At 44.8% G+C, this 17397-nt stretch overlaps 1 pseudogene; it reads right to left on the bottom strand.

The window, feature by feature from the left end:
- Window positions 1-1803: 1803 nt before the first annotated feature.
- LOC120987198 lies at window positions 1804-7111 on the bottom strand (annotated as a pseudogene).
- Between the last annotated feature and the right edge of the window lie 10286 nt (window positions 7112-17397).

Consider the following 17397-nt stretch of genomic DNA (forward strand, 5'->3'; position numbering starts at 1 on the left):
ACAATTTATCGCTGTGTACATATGTGCAGTGCACCGAGCCATAGCTAATCCGTTCTGTTATCCGCAGAGTTACTGTGTGTCAGTATTACAGGTCACTGTTACTTTTAGGAAGATTGGCCTGGGTAAACCTTATTTATAGTGATTTGTGACAAAATAATTTATAACAAATCAAATTTCTTCTCAAACTCCAGTGAAACTGCCAAATCAAATTTTTCAAAACTTCGCTCAACTCTAATTTCAAGTAATTTCATAGTGACATCACTGTGGCTATTATACCTTTGCCGCTACCCCTGGTCATTACCCCTGTGTGTGACATCACTATATTTACTATATCTGGATTATCTCTTTCCCTCATGCTCTTTCTCTCTCTCTCAATTCTCCCGAAAAAAATCACCAGAAATCTGAATTCTTTCGAACTTAAATATCTTGGAAAATTGGGTTGACTTCCCAAATTTTATGATCGATTCACTAGTCTCTATTATTGTACCACATAAATTATTAAAACATCTAAAAGAAAAAGATTTTTTTTAAATCTTTTTTTGTTTGTTTTGTAGTTAATAAATAGGAGCCCCCTAGATTTATTCTTATTTGTGGATTTCACACAGTCTCTAGCTAGCTTCTTTTCATACTGTACTTGAATTTCAATATAAATCAATCTAGCTAGGAGTCTGGAAAATAAAGGTAAGGACAGTTTTGGGCAATGTGATGTAAAGATCCTGCCCTACATTTTTTTAATGCACTCCAGGTTTTGGCTACAAAAACTGCATTTAAAAAAAACTGACCGTGTGACCGTACCCTAACACCTGAGAGGTGCTTTATACAAAAACAGAGACGTAGTTCCCTAATGCATTCTGAATGGAGAGAAATCCGTTCAGGATGCATCAGGATGTCTTCAGTTCCGGAACGGAACGTTTGTTGGCCGGAGAAAATACCGCAGCATGCTGCGCTTTTTGCTCCGGCCAAAAATCCGGAACACTTGCCGCAAGGCCGGATCCGGAATTAATGCCCATTGGAAGGCATTGATCCGGATCCGGCCTTAAACTAAACGTCGTTTCGGCGCATTGCCGGAGCCGACATTTAGCTTTTTCAGAGTGGTGACCATGGCTGCCGGGACGCTAAAGTCCTGGCAGCCATGGTAAAGTGTAGCGGGGAGCGGGGGAGCAGCATACTTACCGTCCGTGCGGCTCCCCGGGCGCTCCAGAGTGACGTCAGGGCGCCCCAAGCGCATGGATCATGTGATCGCATGGATCACGTCATCCATGCGCATGGGGCGCTCTGACGTCATTCTGGAGCGCCCGGGGAGCCGCACGGACGGTAAGTATACCGCTCCCCTGCTCCCCGCTCCTACTATGGCAACCAGGACTTTAATAGTGTCCTGGGTGCCATAGTAACACTGAAAGCATTTGGAAGACGGTTCCGTCTTCAAATGCGTTCAGTACACTTGCGTTTTTCCGCATCCGGCGGGCACCTCCGGCAACGGAAGTGCATGCCGGATCCCAACAACGCAAGTGTGAAAGAGGCCTTAAGAAAGGTCTTTAAAAACAGAAGTTGATACCGAAAATGGTGATGGAGTGGGTGACGCAGCACATTCCATACCCTCTGGCAGAACCTGAAAAGGGACGTGTGTTAGAGCACATTCTACACAAATACTTTCTGCTGCTCATTTTCATTATTAAGTTCTTATTGCATGATATAAGAAGACACAAGCAGCCAATAGCCACAGATAATATTTTATTAGATATGATTAAGGGAAACTTTACAAGGATCCACAATTCAAATTAGTTTCAATATGTATCCATTCAGTGGGCAGGGGTTCGGCCGGCTGTAGTGGCATCTTAAAAACAGAAGCTGATTCCAAAAATTGTAATTATGCTGCTGCTATGGCAGAGAGCAAATTCTCCTCCGACATCTGAAAAAAAAATTCTTGTTATAACTCTAGTAGTCATGTAAAGTTTAGTTGTGAAATCGCTTAGTAAATAATATCTGGAGGGAACGCAAGAATGTGGAATTTTTTTGAAAGAATAGAAAGGTAAAAAATATTCACACTGGTGCCATATCTGCCATAGAAGAGTACCGTTCTATGGAGCAGCACAGTGGAGCCTTATAATGAATATCCATCTCATGAACTTCAGAAGTCTTTCTGTGTCCGTCCTGTAAAGTTCCGGGTGGACGGAGTCACATGCATCACTGCAGCCAACCACTGCCATCACTGCTGACATGTCCCCAAGCAGCATGTGACCCAGCAGTGATGTGTCATTTTCAGAACTTCACCACTTGGCTGCAGCAGTGCATGAGACCCCAATCTCTCTGGAATTTAACAGGATAGGCACCTATCGGGGGGGGAAGGTTCAGTGCTCTCCCTGTAACTGTCACAGCTCCTGACAGCAGATAGGGCTGGTGGCAGTAGAAGGATGGCAGTGAGCATGTGCAACCACCTCATCAAGGTGGACAGAGAGATGATGAAAAGTACAAACAGCACTTGACTCTATACGGGTGGCTCTAAAATTTAGCTTTACCATCCAGGTGATGATTTGAAAAATGTTGAATATTTTTGATCGAACAACCACTCTAACGTTAAGAATATGCTTTAAAGGGGTACTATAAAGTATGCAAGTCTCATTTAGATTTTTGCTGCGGGGATCTTCCAATATCTATACATCGCCTGCTCAAATTTGTGGTAGCAGAAAATTAGATATAATTGTTTCAATCCCATTGCACATCAATATTAGGAAAATAAGACTGTTCTTGTGCCTCCCCTTTCTTCTGGAATTTCCTCTCTTTCCATCCAACATTTTCCTACCTTTCCCTGCAAATACCCACTCAATTGTGTACTGAACCCGAGCCTAAAATGTCCCCCGATATTCCAACATCGCCTCCATCTGATCTATCTAGAGCTGCTTCTTCCAGTCTCTGAACTCTTGAATCTGTTCCTTGTATCTTATAGATTCTGAGCTCTAAGGCTCCATTCACACGTCCGTGGTGTGTTGCGGACCCGCAAATTGCGGATCCGCAACACACCCGCCCGGCTTCCCTATAGAAATGCCTATTCTTGTCCACAGCCGCGGACAAGAATAGGACATGTTCTATCTTTTGCGGAGCTGCAGACCCGAAGATCGGGGCCGCGCTCCGCAAATGCGGACAGCACACTCTGCGCTGTCCGCATCCATTCCGTCCCCAGAGAAAATGAATGGGTCTGCACCCGTTCCGCAAAATTGCGGAGCGGATGCGGACCCATTTGCGGACGTGTGAATGGAGCCTTATGGACAAGTCTCCTACTAGATGCATCATGCAAGCAAATGTTTCATTTTGTATCACTTTAGTGTATAATTGTTATGATGTTTACATAATAATAATAATAATAATAATAATGATGTGTGTATGTGTGCCCATGTATTATAGTAGGGGGACTGGGTAATAATATGGATGCAGAAATGTTGTTTCAACCAGTGAAGGAACCTCATTCTTATAAAATGTTTAATAAAGACTTGGACTGTATGTTTTGATAAAAACTTATGAAAAATCGAAATCATTTTGGTATGAAATTTCTATTCTGCTCTCATGATAGTAGAAAAGAAAGACACTTACTGGGCATCTCCAGAGCAGTGTAGGCTGGTATGCCCCTGCACAAGGCTTCAATGTGCTGACCATATTCTTCAATGTGAGCAACGGGGGTCTGATTGATTGTGTAGGTCACCAGCTGGGTGTTGGTAGGGACCTTTAAATAAAATATACAGATGTTACAAATCATGGGACACTAATAATAATAATAATATTATTACTATATTCAAATACATTGTCAATTGCTGCAACATGACTATATTGACCAGTAGGGTAACCTAATGACTCCCTTGAATATTTAACATTACATTGTAAAACGGTAGTAGGCTACATGGCTTCATATGAAATGCTCTCATCTCAGAAATAGATCATTTAGATTTTAGCTTTTTGGGGGACTCACTGATGTGAGTACTGACAATATCTGTACAACAGAATATGTTACAACAGAATTAATGCCGCAACTTGCATCACTGGAAAATGCATTCTTAAATGCTATGGACACTTTTGAAGGCACATTTTATTATTAATGCATTCTACTCATTTTGGGTTAAAAATATTTTTTTTATTTAGTTTTTATTAAAGATTCTGAGCAGTTCTTGTACTACAGGGGTTAACTGAGAGTGTATCTGCAGACTGTCAGTTTCTTTTTACTGCCAGTCCCTTCATCCAGCAGAGCTGCCTGTCTGATTGATAAGAATATGGCTTAAATAAGTGTTTATGAGCTTCACATGATCACAGATAAGGGATTCACATGAGCTGTCAAATGATGGGATTCAATGTAAACACATAACCCTGCTGCTCTGCAAATACACAGATAACACCCTTATACTAGGAAAGTAGTTGAACATTTTCAATAAAAACTATTGAAAACATGTTTTTTTTTAGCCCAAAATATGTAGAATGCAATAATATTATTATAAATACCCCCAAAAATATACATAGCCTTTAAATATTAAATCACAATGTACCTCTGTGGCATTTTAACAATCAATCTGGGGCCACCTTGTGGACACAATACAGTAGCACATCCTCTAAAATGCTTGATAGAACAATTAACCACCAGTGACTTACTATTGTATATAAATGTTTTCTTTTCAGATTGTGTACCTTTCTTCTTTACTTTAAACATTAGTCATTATATCTATTTTCATTTATGTTGTTCTTTCTTTTCCCCTCACATTTGAATATTCTTTCTTTTGCTAAATATAATTTTTCAGACTGAGAACTGAGAAGTCTAAGGTTTTCCTTAGGCCATTAGCTATTGAATATGATGGATGTGTGGAAGAGTCAGGAATCCTCAGGAAAGTTTGATGTTGAGCCTCAATATAGCCGAACAGAAAAAAAAAACATTTCTAGATGGATGTTATAAGCATGAGTACAGCATTAGCAGTAAATGGACAATAACACCCATCATAGTCCAGGATAGAGATACAAAAAGCTGAATTCAACCATCTCCTAGCTAGGTGAGATGCCATCCAGCTATCTACCAGGAGTGGTGACAGATGTCCTAGTATTTTACCTTTTTGGTCTTGGCAATCTCGCTGAGCTGCTCCAGGGTGGGGAAACTTGGAGTCATCTTGGTAACCACACAGATCTTCTTGTTGTAGAGTCTTGTAGCAGCAAACCCCTATAGTGTGAAAGGGTGAATGTTAGGTGGAGAAAGTAGCAATATATTGATCAATGATAAAACATTAGGATCAAAGGGTTTATTCCCAGGGAAACACACAATAGCAACTTATTGATGTCTAGATCAATCATATGGGCTATACCGCTGTCTTAAGATGGGGGAGTGGACAATTCCTCAGTTTGCAGTGTGGTACCTATAAATTATAGTTACACTATTACCTCGATGTCTGTACCCAACAGACCAAAAGTTAAAAAGTAAGCTAAACAAAGCATTTATAGAACACTCACATTGCCAAAGTCAGAGACGGAGTCCCAGGAGTTCCAGCCATTGAGATTGTTGATGTTGGCCACTTGGTCCTGGTTGTTAATGTTCACTTGTTGGCTGATGCTTCCACCATCATTACCTGAATTATTAATATTGATGTTCTGGAAAACATAAAATAGACATTTCTGTTTCATTAGAAGTCATTTATTCTATTTATACTCTTTTTTTAGATGAATCGGGGAAATCTAAAGACAATTTATTACTGCCTTTGAATTTTTGGTTTGCTTTTTACCCCGACGCGTTACCCCGACACGCTTTTCGACGTTCCTTTGTCACCCCCTGACGAAGGTACGCCGAAACGCGCATCGGGGTAACGCCATCCCAGGCATTCAGGTCTTTGTTACTTTTGGTGAGTCCGTGCTGTTTTCATCCATACCTATGGCTTGTCTCATATAGTCAGGATACAGCTTCAGTGGATGCATACACCAGCTACTCGCTGCGTTACATGGTGTAATACCTTTGGGGGATACCACCTGCTGTAGCTTCATGTTCAACAATTTTGCTTTGTACTAGGACTCGCTTTTTATTAAATTATTAAATTATTGTGTATGTCACTGTGACGTTTATATATTTAGATTCTGTATTGCTGGGGTGATGTTCCTGCTCCTTATCCCCTTTTTATGGTATTTATTATTAATTGATTTTGTAACCAATAAAGTATACTATTTTTCATTATTGGACGGCTATGAGATTTAGTTCTCTCGTATTTTCTAATTATATAAGGTATGGATGCCCGCTGCCATGTGTTGGTGCAAAATAAAAGTGGCTGATAGGTGGCTTTAGGTTGTCCAAGCTGTGGGCCATTTACACTTACGGGAGTAATATAAATCATTCTATATATCATTTCATTCTACTGGTTGTTTATAGACATGAGGATAGCCGAATGAAAACCTGACAAAATGCAATAGGGTCTGTCAGGATTCATTGTTATGCATTTGAACGCAGATCCATTAGAGCAGTCATGGCTTGATAGTCATCAGTCCAGTGTGAACAGAGGCTATGGATATGTCATTGCTTCAAAGGATCTATGACAGACATGACAGACCCATTGGAATCAATCATGATCCATTTATATTTTAGCCCCAATGATTTATAAAGGACTTCTGGTAAAGAACTAACTTGAATTTGAACAATGTGAAACATCTATGAAAGGGGTTGCCTCAGAATGACAACTTTTCACCCATCCACAGGATGCATGATGTGTCTGATTGGTGGGAGCCCGACCACTGGAACCACCACTGGTCATAAGATTGGAAGTCTGTGTCCCCATTTTGAATGTAGCGTTAGTTGAGCATGCGCATCGCTGAATGGCAATAGAGTGGCATGGTCAACTACTGCTCCATTCAAATGGGGGACACAAGACCCCGATTCTCATGATTCCAGCAGTCGGACCCCCACAGAACCTGTGGAAGTACATCTCACATACAGTATGTCAATAACCGATTTATGACTGATGCCAGCTGTCAATGTGAGACAACCGCTACAAAAGTCAGCCAGAAAAGCTTCAAGGATAAAACCAGCCCAAGCCAAACCATACATCCAGTTACTTACATCATTTCCTAGGGCTTGAGTCAGGAGGACTCCAAGGATGGTTGCAATCTAGACATAGGAACATAGGGAATAATTAGATTAAGTTACACATTCAGTCTTCACATAATAAACCATTCAGAAATATTTTCACCAGGAGTTTCATTGTGGATTCCGGGAGAGAGATTTCAGCTCTGAAGTTTAATCCAAGTCACTTGATATATTTTATATGCAGAAGTCGTGTTTACATAGAGATCGGCATCAGATTCCTTATTTACTGTTCTGAGCTGATATGGTTTAATAGAAGGATAGAGATAACATGGCAGGAGGCTCTGCCCCGCTCTATGTGCCTTTCCTGTTAAAAATGAATTATGCAAAAGACTACTGATAGCAGCTGATTGAAGCCCTATGGTATTACTTAATCTGGGGCTGTATCCTGAAGGTGGGGCACAGTAAGAAGACAGCAATGAAAACCGAGTAATGTGTAAAATAATTAGGAAAGAGAATGGGAAAGTACAGAGAAATTTACATTGTAGGAGTTACTGTTGCCCAATCCAGGGCCATCCAAACTTTTTGAGAATTTTTTTTGTTTAAATTAAAGAGCATCTGTCAGCAGGATCAACCATGCAAGACCATGCATAACGCCTGCTAGGGTTTATCCTGCTGAGTAAAACAGTGTCTTATTTATCTCCTTCTGTTCCAGAGTTATAATCATTTTTGTTATTATGCACATTAACTAATTAGTAAGCCGGGAGGTGGCCGTAGCCCCTCGAAGCACCAGACCATTACAGCCCTTCAACTTCCTCTTGCCTGGCCATGTAATCTCGCTTTTGCATTGTAGGAAACAGAAGCAGCTCTGCACATCTGCCAAGAAAGGAAACTATGGTGCAGGCACAATATTGCAGGGGAGATGCCTGCTCCTGTCAAGAAAGTGTGTGCAAGGCAGTGAAGATCTGGTGCTCTGAGGGGCTGATAAGTTAAAGGGGTTATCCAAGTTCTCCAACAGCTCCCCCATGTGCCGGGCCCCTCACATGTAATATACTTATCCCGCTCCCTGCACCGCTCCTGGTCCCCGCACCACCGCTGCTGCTTCTCCCTGTACACGGTAGTGTTGATCATGAATATTCGAATTTTGAATTTTTATCTCGAATAAAGGTACTTAGTTATATATATTCGTAATTTCGAATATTCAAATTTCTTTTTTCTTTTTTCTTTTTTTTTTTTTTTTTTATCAGTACACATGATCCCTCACTGCTTCTAGCTTGTGGGGCAATAAGAAGGCTGCAATATACTTGACTTTAGGAGTAGTAGTGTTTGTGAATTTTGCTCTATATTAGTTTTTTTGAATATTCGCTATATTGCTATATATTCTTGTTTTAGAATATTACGAATATTCGAAAAACTAAGTTATAGCAATATAGAGAATATTAAAAAAAAAATCGAATATAGAGCAATTTAGCTAATATAGTGCTATAATCTTCTTTGTCTAATAGTTGTAAGTTGAAAAATTCTCAATAAAAAATTTTAATCTGAAAATTCGAATTTCGAAAATTCGCATATTACACAATCATTACCTTTCCGATTTTTCGAGTAAAAAAAAAATCGCGAATTTGCGAATATTCGACGAATATTCTACAAAATATTTGAGAAATATCGCGAATTCTAATATGACCCCTGCCGCTCATCACTAGTACACGGATGAAAACATCTGATGTCGGGGGGGAACAGCCAATGGCAGGTGGGGACAGTGACTAGCCTCCCTAGTATTGTAGGTGACGCTAGGGAGGCTCGTCACCGGTTCCGCAGCAGCGGCGGTGCAGGCACCAGGAGCTGCTCCGGAGGTAAGTATATTATACAGTATGTGAGGGCCCCGGCATATGGGGGGCTTTTGGAGAACTTGGATAACCCCTTTAATTTGTTATTAGAGATAAGCAAATTTTTTCAAACGTTCGATTCGGCCGATTTGGCGAATTTTCCTAAAAAATTTGGTTTGATCCGAATTTATTCTCGGCGAATTGCGTTAAAAAATTGATATTTCCTGGCTGCAGAGAGCCTTTATAGTGGTGTAGAACACTGTGCCTTGCAGTAACACGTATAAGGAGTCTGCTGTGGTAATGAAGCAGTACTGTGAGTCAGTATGACATGCAGATGACAGGCGTTGCTCTTAGGCTACTTTCACACTGACGTTTTGGTTTCCATTTGTAAGATCTGTTCAGGGATCTCACAAGCAGTCCAAAACGGATCCGTTTTGCCCTTAATGCATTCTAAATGGATCCGCTCAGAATGCATCAGTTTGGCTCAGTTCCGCCTCCATTCTGCTTTGGGGGCGGACACCAAAACGCTGCAAGCAGCGTTTTGGTGTCCGTTTGACAAAACTGAGCCAAACGGATCCGTCCTGACACACAATGTAAGTCAATAGGGACGGATCCGTTTTCACTGACACAATATGGCACAATAGAAAAAGGATCCGTCCCCCATTGACTTTCAATAGTGTTCAAGATGGATCTGTTTTGGCTATGTTAAAGATAATACAAACGGATCCATTCAGAACGGATGCAGATGTTTGTATTATCTGAACGGATCCGTCTGTGCAGATCCATGACTGATCCGCACTAAACGCGAGTGTGAAAGTAGCCTACAATCACTGCACGCTTCACTTATTTGAGCAGTGAGTATGAACTCAGCCTTACAGGTCAATGTTAGCGTCAAGAAGAAGCACACTCCTTTTACACCCTCGTCAGCTGATTCCACATAGATGTCTACAGAACCTGTTCTATTAAACACTTATTCAAGTAGAGCCCCCCCCCCCCCCCGACAGAGTGGAGAGGGTGTCAGCAGTAAGTTTGAGTTGACGTCACTGATTATTTTGCCCTTCCTCTCATCCATCAGAACAATAACCCCTCAAAAAAATGGATCCTGTCTGTTGAGCATCTGCCTTCATTCGGTCAGCATTTGATCAGTAATCCATCAGTATTGCTAATGCCAAAAAAAAGAGTGGATCCAAAACAGAGATGACACATGAATGTAATATTTACATGTCTTCTGTGTTTTGTACCCACTCCTGCTTTTGGCTACCAAATCATAAGCCAATTCTGATGCAAAATAGGTACCATGTCTTACAGGCATTACAGCTGCTACATAGACAGGATCCGTTGTGTGTCAAATTTTTCCTTCCTTCTGACGGAAGGGTCAAATAAATGGTGATGTCATCAAGGTCAGAAACGAAAAATAGTGGCCCAGTCATGGAGTGGGGAGGGTAGGAACTGCATGAGAAGTCCACAAAGTGGCCCAGTGACAGAGTGGTGAGATAGCAGCAGCAAGAGGAGACCACAGAGTGGCCCAATGACAGAGTGCTGAAGTGGCAGCAGCATGAGGAGACAACAGAGTGGTGAGATGACAGCAGCATGACAAGACCACAGAGTGGCCCAGTGACATAGTGGTGAGCTGGCAGCAGCATAAGGAGACCACAGAGTGGTGAGGTGGCAGCAACATGAGGAGACCACATATTAGTGAGGGTGGCAGCAACATGAGGAGACCACAAAGTGGCCCAGTGACAGAGTGTTGATGTGGCAGCAGCATGAGGAGACCACAGAGTGGTCCAGTCCTGCTTTTGGCTACCAAATCACAAGCCAATTCTGATGGGACCATACAGGCCTTACAGCTGCTACACAGACAGTATCCGTTGTGCGTCTCATTTTCCATTCCTTCTGACAGATCAGAAGAAAGGTCAAATAAATGATAATGATAGCCAAGCCGAAAGGCAAAATAGTGACCCAGTCATAAAGTGGGGAGGGTGGGAACAGCATGAGAAATACACAGAGTGGCACAATAGTAGTGTGGAGGTGGCAGCAGCAGCAGCATCAGGAGGCCACAGAGTGGCACAATGACATAGTATGGAGGTGGCAGCAGCATAAGTAGGAGGCCAAAGAGTGGCACAATGAGAGTGTGGAGGTGGCAGCAGTAGCATCAGGAGGCCACAGAGTGGCACAATGACAGTGTGGAGGTGGCGGCAGCATCAGGAGACCACAGAGTGGCAAGGTGACATAGTGTGGAGGTGGCAGAAGCATCAGGAGGCCACAGAGTGGCAAGGTGACATAATGTGGAGATGGCAGCAGCATGAGGAGTCCACAAAGTGACCTGGTGACAGAGTGGGTGCAATAACAGTACCCGCTGACGATGGTGGGTGTAAGAAGAAGCACTTGGCATCAGATGTGTGGCATCAGGCGGGTGGCAGCATCAGAATTGTAGCTGAGGCAGGTAGCCAGAGTCTCTTTTGTCAAAGTGTTGGTGTAGCACCATGAATGATCTAGTCTGATGCATCAGGCATTGGTGGGTAGGAATCCTGGCTGATCCACGCCTGATTCATCTTGACAAAGGTCAGTCTCTCCACATTTTGGGTGGACAGGCGAGTTCTTCTTGGGGTAACTATGGCCCCCGCTGCATTAAACACCTGCTCTGATGCCACACTACTGGCCGGGCAGGACAGCATTTTCAGGACAAACTCTGCCAGTTTGGCTGCCCAGTATTCCAGCGGATCTTCAATGTGGGGTGGCAGGGTGCTGTCCAAGTATGCCACCACCTGCTGGTTCAGGTCCTGCTCCAGGTCTAGCTGCTGCTACTGCTGGTGAGTTGTTTCTTCAATTGGCGGGTGAAGTATTTGGGGGTACAAAAAAGTGAGGAAGCTAAGATGTCTGTGCGTCATACTCTGCAGAGACGAGGCGGCTGAGAGAAGTGTCCGGACCGAATGGAGAAGATGATTACAGAGAAGATCTACATCAGAGGAGACGTCACCTGGGAGGACCTAGATGTGAGAGGTACGTGCTGCTGTATAGCAAGTACAGTAAAATGTCTTCAGTTCTAGTGTTTGCAGGGGGAGGGGGATGCGGTTGTTCAACTTAGAGAATTGCGCCATATGCATTGGTGCTTGGGCCCCGGATCTTTTGAGACCCTAGCAACGCCCCTGAGTGCCATCTTTCTGGTTACCAATTGTTGTCCTTTGACGCAGAGTTGGTTTCATTATCCCTATGTCAGCATGAACCAGCTGATCGCGATAGTTGGCACTTCGCTTGTTGCAGATCAATGGGGCATTTTTAAATTACGGAACCTGGGGGTATGCCTTGCCCAACCGTGGCCAATGTCTACGGATGATATGGTCAAATTGCATGTGTGTGAAAGCGATGTGCAAATAAATCGTCCCGGCTCCTTTTTTGGAGTGGAGGAGCTACTACGGCTTCCTCAAGAACCTTAGACGGATAGCCTCTAGATCTAAATCTCTCCTTCATCTCCCCTATTCTCACTTCCTGTGTCTGTGGATCAGACACAATTCGTTTCACTCTTTGAATTTGTGATTTTGGGATAGCTTTTTTCAAAGATGAGGGATGTGCACTTGTAAATTGCAACTGTCACAAGGGTATCGAGAACCACGCCTGACTCCGTTATACCCGTGGTCAGGAAGTCGCAGCGGTTTGCTGCACGCTCTATTTAAGATAGGGCTGTTTTCCTTATGGTAGCTTTCTGGGTTTGCTTTGCAAACCCTTTTGGCTCACTCAGGGATCCGTAGCTCCTTCTCCTCAGCTGTTCCTTGTCCAGCACTCCCAAACCTCCATATATTCCTCTCTCACACTTCTCTGGTTGCCAGAGATAGAACTTTCTGCCTGGACATCTATTCTGACCTTCTGGAGCTGTGTTGCTGCGTTCTCTGGTTGTTGGTCCAGAACGCTACCCTCCGGATCCCTGTTGGACCTTTGTGGTCTATTGTGATCGCCCACCTGGGTGTATGTGTTTGTCTGTTTTGTCTGTCCTCTCCCTGGTGTTTCCCTCTTAGTGATAGTGGTGCGGACTAGCGATCCCACCGGCCCGTTCACTATCTAGGGCTCATTTTAGGGAAAGCCAGGGTTTAGGCACGTGATCGCCGCACGGGTGAGGAACCCGTCTAGGGACGTCAGGGCAGTCAGGTGCCAGCCGCAAGGTGAATTAGGGGTCACCACCTTTCCCTCTCCCTTGGGCAGGGCTTTCCCTTTTATCCTCCCTGTGCGTGACGTCGGTCATTACATTATCTCTGGCCCTTATTTTGTGTAGGTAAAAAAAAATAAAAAAATTTTACCTACTTAGAATCCAGTATGGATCAAATTGCTGCTCTGTCCAAACAATTTCATGGCCTGTCTTGTGAGGTGGCAGGATTGAAGGCGTCGGTCCTATAGCAACAGCAGCGATTACAACTGACCGCAAGCCCAGCGGTTGCTACTGGTAACCAGGTTGTTGCGGAACCCAAGGTCCCTCTCCCTGACAGATTTTCTGGGGGAAGGGACAAGTTTTTGACATTCCGTGAGGCATGTAAGTTATATTTTAAACTGCGCCCTTACTCCTCTGGTAATGAAGATCAGCGGGTGGAGGTTGTTATTTCCCTGCTGCAGGGGGACCCGCAGTCCTGGGCGTTCTCTTTCCTACTGATTCCCAGGCTCTCCGGTCAGTGGATGAGTTTTTCGGGGCTTTGGGTCTCATATATGACGACCCTGACCGAGTCGCACTGGCTGAATCAAGATTACGGAGACTCTTACAAGGAGAGCGGCCGGTAGAGGAGTATTGCTCTGAATTCCGTAGGTGGGCTACGGATACCCAATGGAACGACCCGGCTCTCAGGAGTCAGTTCTGCTCTGGGTTATCCGAAAGGGTTAAGGATGCGCTTGCATTATATGAGACCCCCTTTTCCCTTGATGCGGTTATGTGTCCCAACCAGACAGTTGAGAAGCTCTGACAGGAGCTTTCCAGATCCTCCTCCTTGAGTTTCTTTGTTTTGGTTAAGTTCCTCATCTCGTTAGTCTATCTCAGCTGTCATGCAGTTGGACTGATTGCTTCCCTTTAAGTTCCTCCCCATGATGCATTAGGTTCCGGCTTATACAACTTCCTGGAGTGTGTGTGCTAGCTGTTTCTATTTCCCAGTCCTCTGCAAGATAAGTGCTGTTCCTTTATTTGTGATTTTCTGTCTGCTGGATTTTCAGGTGACCCTGACTCCCTCCGTGTCTAGTGTAGGGAGCCGGTGGTCGTGTCCCCTCACTATTGTAGGGTCTTCAGGTATTAGATAGACGAGGTACGTGGATATGCGCCCATCCACCTTTGGGGTGTTCGCATAGGCTGAGCAATTAGGGAGAGTGGCAGGTCTCATGTAGGGGTCTCCCTTTTGTTCCTTAGTTGTGGATCCAGTGAGTCAATATTGTATTGCATTGTCTTGTTTCCTGTACACCATCTGTGACATTATAAGCCGCCAAAACTGTCTCAAGCATGGATCCGGTTTCACTTTTGGCTGAGTGCTTCCAGGGTCTTTCATTGGAGGTAGCTGATCTCCGTAAGACTTTTTCTCAGTTTCAAGTGACCGGTTCAGCTTGCGTTCATGGAGTTTGTTCTGAGCCTAAGATCTCGCTCCCGGATACGTTCTCCGGGGGTAGTGAGTATTTTGTGCGTTTTAGAGAGGCTTGCAAACTCCATTTTCGCCTTCTTCCCCATTCCTCTGGTGATGAAGAACGGAGGGTGGGGATCATTATATCGCTGCTCAGGGGTAACGCTCAATCCTGGGCCTTTTCGCTGCCGGAGGGGGCACGGGATGAATTCTTTTTAGCCTTGGGTCAGATATATGATGATCCGGATCGTATTGCTCTGGCTGAGTCTAGACTACATCTGTTATGCCAGGGTAAACGATCCGCAGAGATATACTGCTCAGAATTTCGGAGATGGGCAGCTGATACTGGTTGGAATGATGCTGCACTCCGAAGTCAATTTTGCCATGGTCTCTCAGAGGGATTGAAAGATGCATTTGCCTTTCATGAGAGACCTACCTCCTTGGATTCTGCTATGTCTCAGGCCGTTCGTATTGACAGGCGTCTTAGAGAGAGAGGAGAGATCTCTCCTTCCTGTCATACTCAGTCCCGGGACAGTGCAGCGGTCTCTTTCTGTGCGCAGGGGTCTCAGTCGGTGTCAGCCCCTTCTGAGCAGGAGCCCATGCAGCTGGGGTTGATTGCCTCTGACAATAGAAGATTCAGCCCGCATGGGAGGGTTTGTTTTTGTTGTGGAGGTATAAATCATTTGGCAAATGTTTGTCCCTCTAGGAGATTCAGGCAGTTTTCTGGGAGTAATAAAGAAACAAAAAGGAAAAAATCTTTTAAAAATGTTCCGTCTGTTACTATTGGCAGGGTTGAGGCGGAAATTGAAGGTTTTCCGTTTGCTTGTAGTTCCCGTTTTGTCCTGCCTGCTAGGGTGGTGCTAGAGAGCAAGAGCATTTTTTGTGAGATTTTTGTGGATAGTGGAGCAGCTGTCAATCTCATTGATAATCAATTTGCAATAACTCACGGTTTCCAGGTATGCACTTTGGGAAAGGATATTCCTGTTTTTGCTATTGATTCCGCTCCACTTTCTCAGAAATCATTAAAGGGCATAGTTCACAATATCCGTTTAATTGTGAGTGATGCTCATGTTGAGGATGTGTCATGTTTCGTCCTTAGCGGTTTGCCTACTCCTCTAGTGTTGGGGCTACCCTGGCTCACTAAACATAACCCCACTATTGATTGGCAAGCAAGGCAAATAAATGGTTGGAGTGACTTTTGCAGAGAGAATTGCCTCATGACATCTGTTTCTGAGGTTTCTACTAAGGCCTCATGCACACGACCGTATTTTTTTGCGGTCCGCAAAACGGGGTTCAGTTTTTCCGTGATCCGTGACCGTTTTTTCGTCTGTGGGTCTTCCTTGATTTTTGGAGGATCCACGGACATGAAAAAAACCAAACGGATCCGTCCTGAATTACAATGCAAGTCAATGGGGACAGATCCGTTTGACGTTGACACAATATGGTGCAATTTCAAACGGATCCGTCCCCCATTGACTTTTAATGTAAAGTCAGGAGTTAATATACCATAGGATCGGAGTTTTCTCCAATCCGATGGTATATTTTAACTTGAAGCGTCCCCATCACCATGGGAACGCCTCTATGTTAGAATATACCGTCGGATTTGAGTTACATCGTGAAACTCAAATCCGACAGTATATTCTAACACAGAGGCGTTCCCATGGTGATGGGGACGCTTCAGGTTAGAATATACTAAAAGAACTGTGTACATGACTGCCCCCTGCTGCATGGCAGGTGCTGCCAGGCAGCAGGGGGCAGCCCCCCCCCCCTGTAGTTAACACATTGGTGGCCAGTGCGGCCGCCCCCCCCTCCCCTGTAGTTAACTCGTTGGTGGCCAGTGGGCCCCCCTCCCTCCCCTGTAGTTAACTCGTTGGTGGCCAGTGGGCCCCCCTCCCCTGTAGTTAACTCGTTGGTTGCCAGTGGGCCCCCCCCCTCCCCTGTAGTTAACTCGTTGGTGGCCAGTGGGCCCCCCCTCCCTCCCCTGTAGTTAACTCGTTGGTGGCCAGTGGGCCTTCTCCCCTCCCTCCCCCTCCTAATTAAAATCTGCCCCCTATCATTGGTGGCAGCGGAGAGTACCGATCGGAGTCCCAGTTTAATCGCTGGGGCTCCGATCGGTAACCATGGCAACCAGGACGCTACTGCAGTCCCGGTTGCCATGGTTACTTAGCAATTTGTAGAACCATTATACTTACCTGCGAGCTGCGATCTCTGCGTCCGGCCGGGAGCTCCTCCTACTGGTAAGTGACAGGTCATGTCACTTACCAGTAGGAGGAGCTCCCGGCCGGACGCAGAGATCGCAGCTCGCAGGTAAGTATAATGGTTCTACAAATTGCTAAGTAACCATGGCAACCGGGACTGCAGTAGCGTCCTGGTTGCCATGGTTACCGATCGGAGCCCCAGCGATTAAACTGGGACTCCGATCGGTACTCTCCGCTGCCACCAATGATAGGGAGGAGATTTTAATTAGGAGGGGGAGGGAGGGGAGAAGGCCCACTGGCCACCAATGAGTTAACTACAGGGGAGGGAGGGGGGGGCGGCCACACTGGCCACCAATGTGTTAACTACAGGGGGGGGCTGCCCCCTGCTGCCTGGCAGCACCTGCCAGGCAGCAGGGGGCAGTCATGTACACAGTTCTTTTAGTATATTCTAACCTGAAGCGTCCCCATCACCATGGGAACGCCTCTGTGTTAGAATATACTGTCGGTTCTGAGTTTTCACGAAGTGAAAACTCAGCTCTGAAAAAGCTTTTATGTAGACGGATCTTCGGATCCGTCTGTATAAAAGTAACCTACGGCCACAGATCACGGACATGGATGCCAATCTTGTGTGCATCCGTGTTCTTTCACGGACCCATTGACTTGAATGGGTCCGTGAACCGTTGTCCGTCAAAAAAATAGGACAGGTCATATTTTTTTGACGGACAGGATACACGGATCACGGTCTCGGCTGCAAAACGGTGCATTTTCCG

The sequence above is a fragment of the Bufo bufo genome, chromosome 1, assembly GCF_905171765.1.
Source record: "Bufo bufo chromosome 1, aBufBuf1.1, whole genome shotgun sequence".
NCBI classification, from domain to species: Eukaryota; Metazoa; Chordata; class Amphibia; order Anura; family Bufonidae; genus Bufo; species Bufo bufo.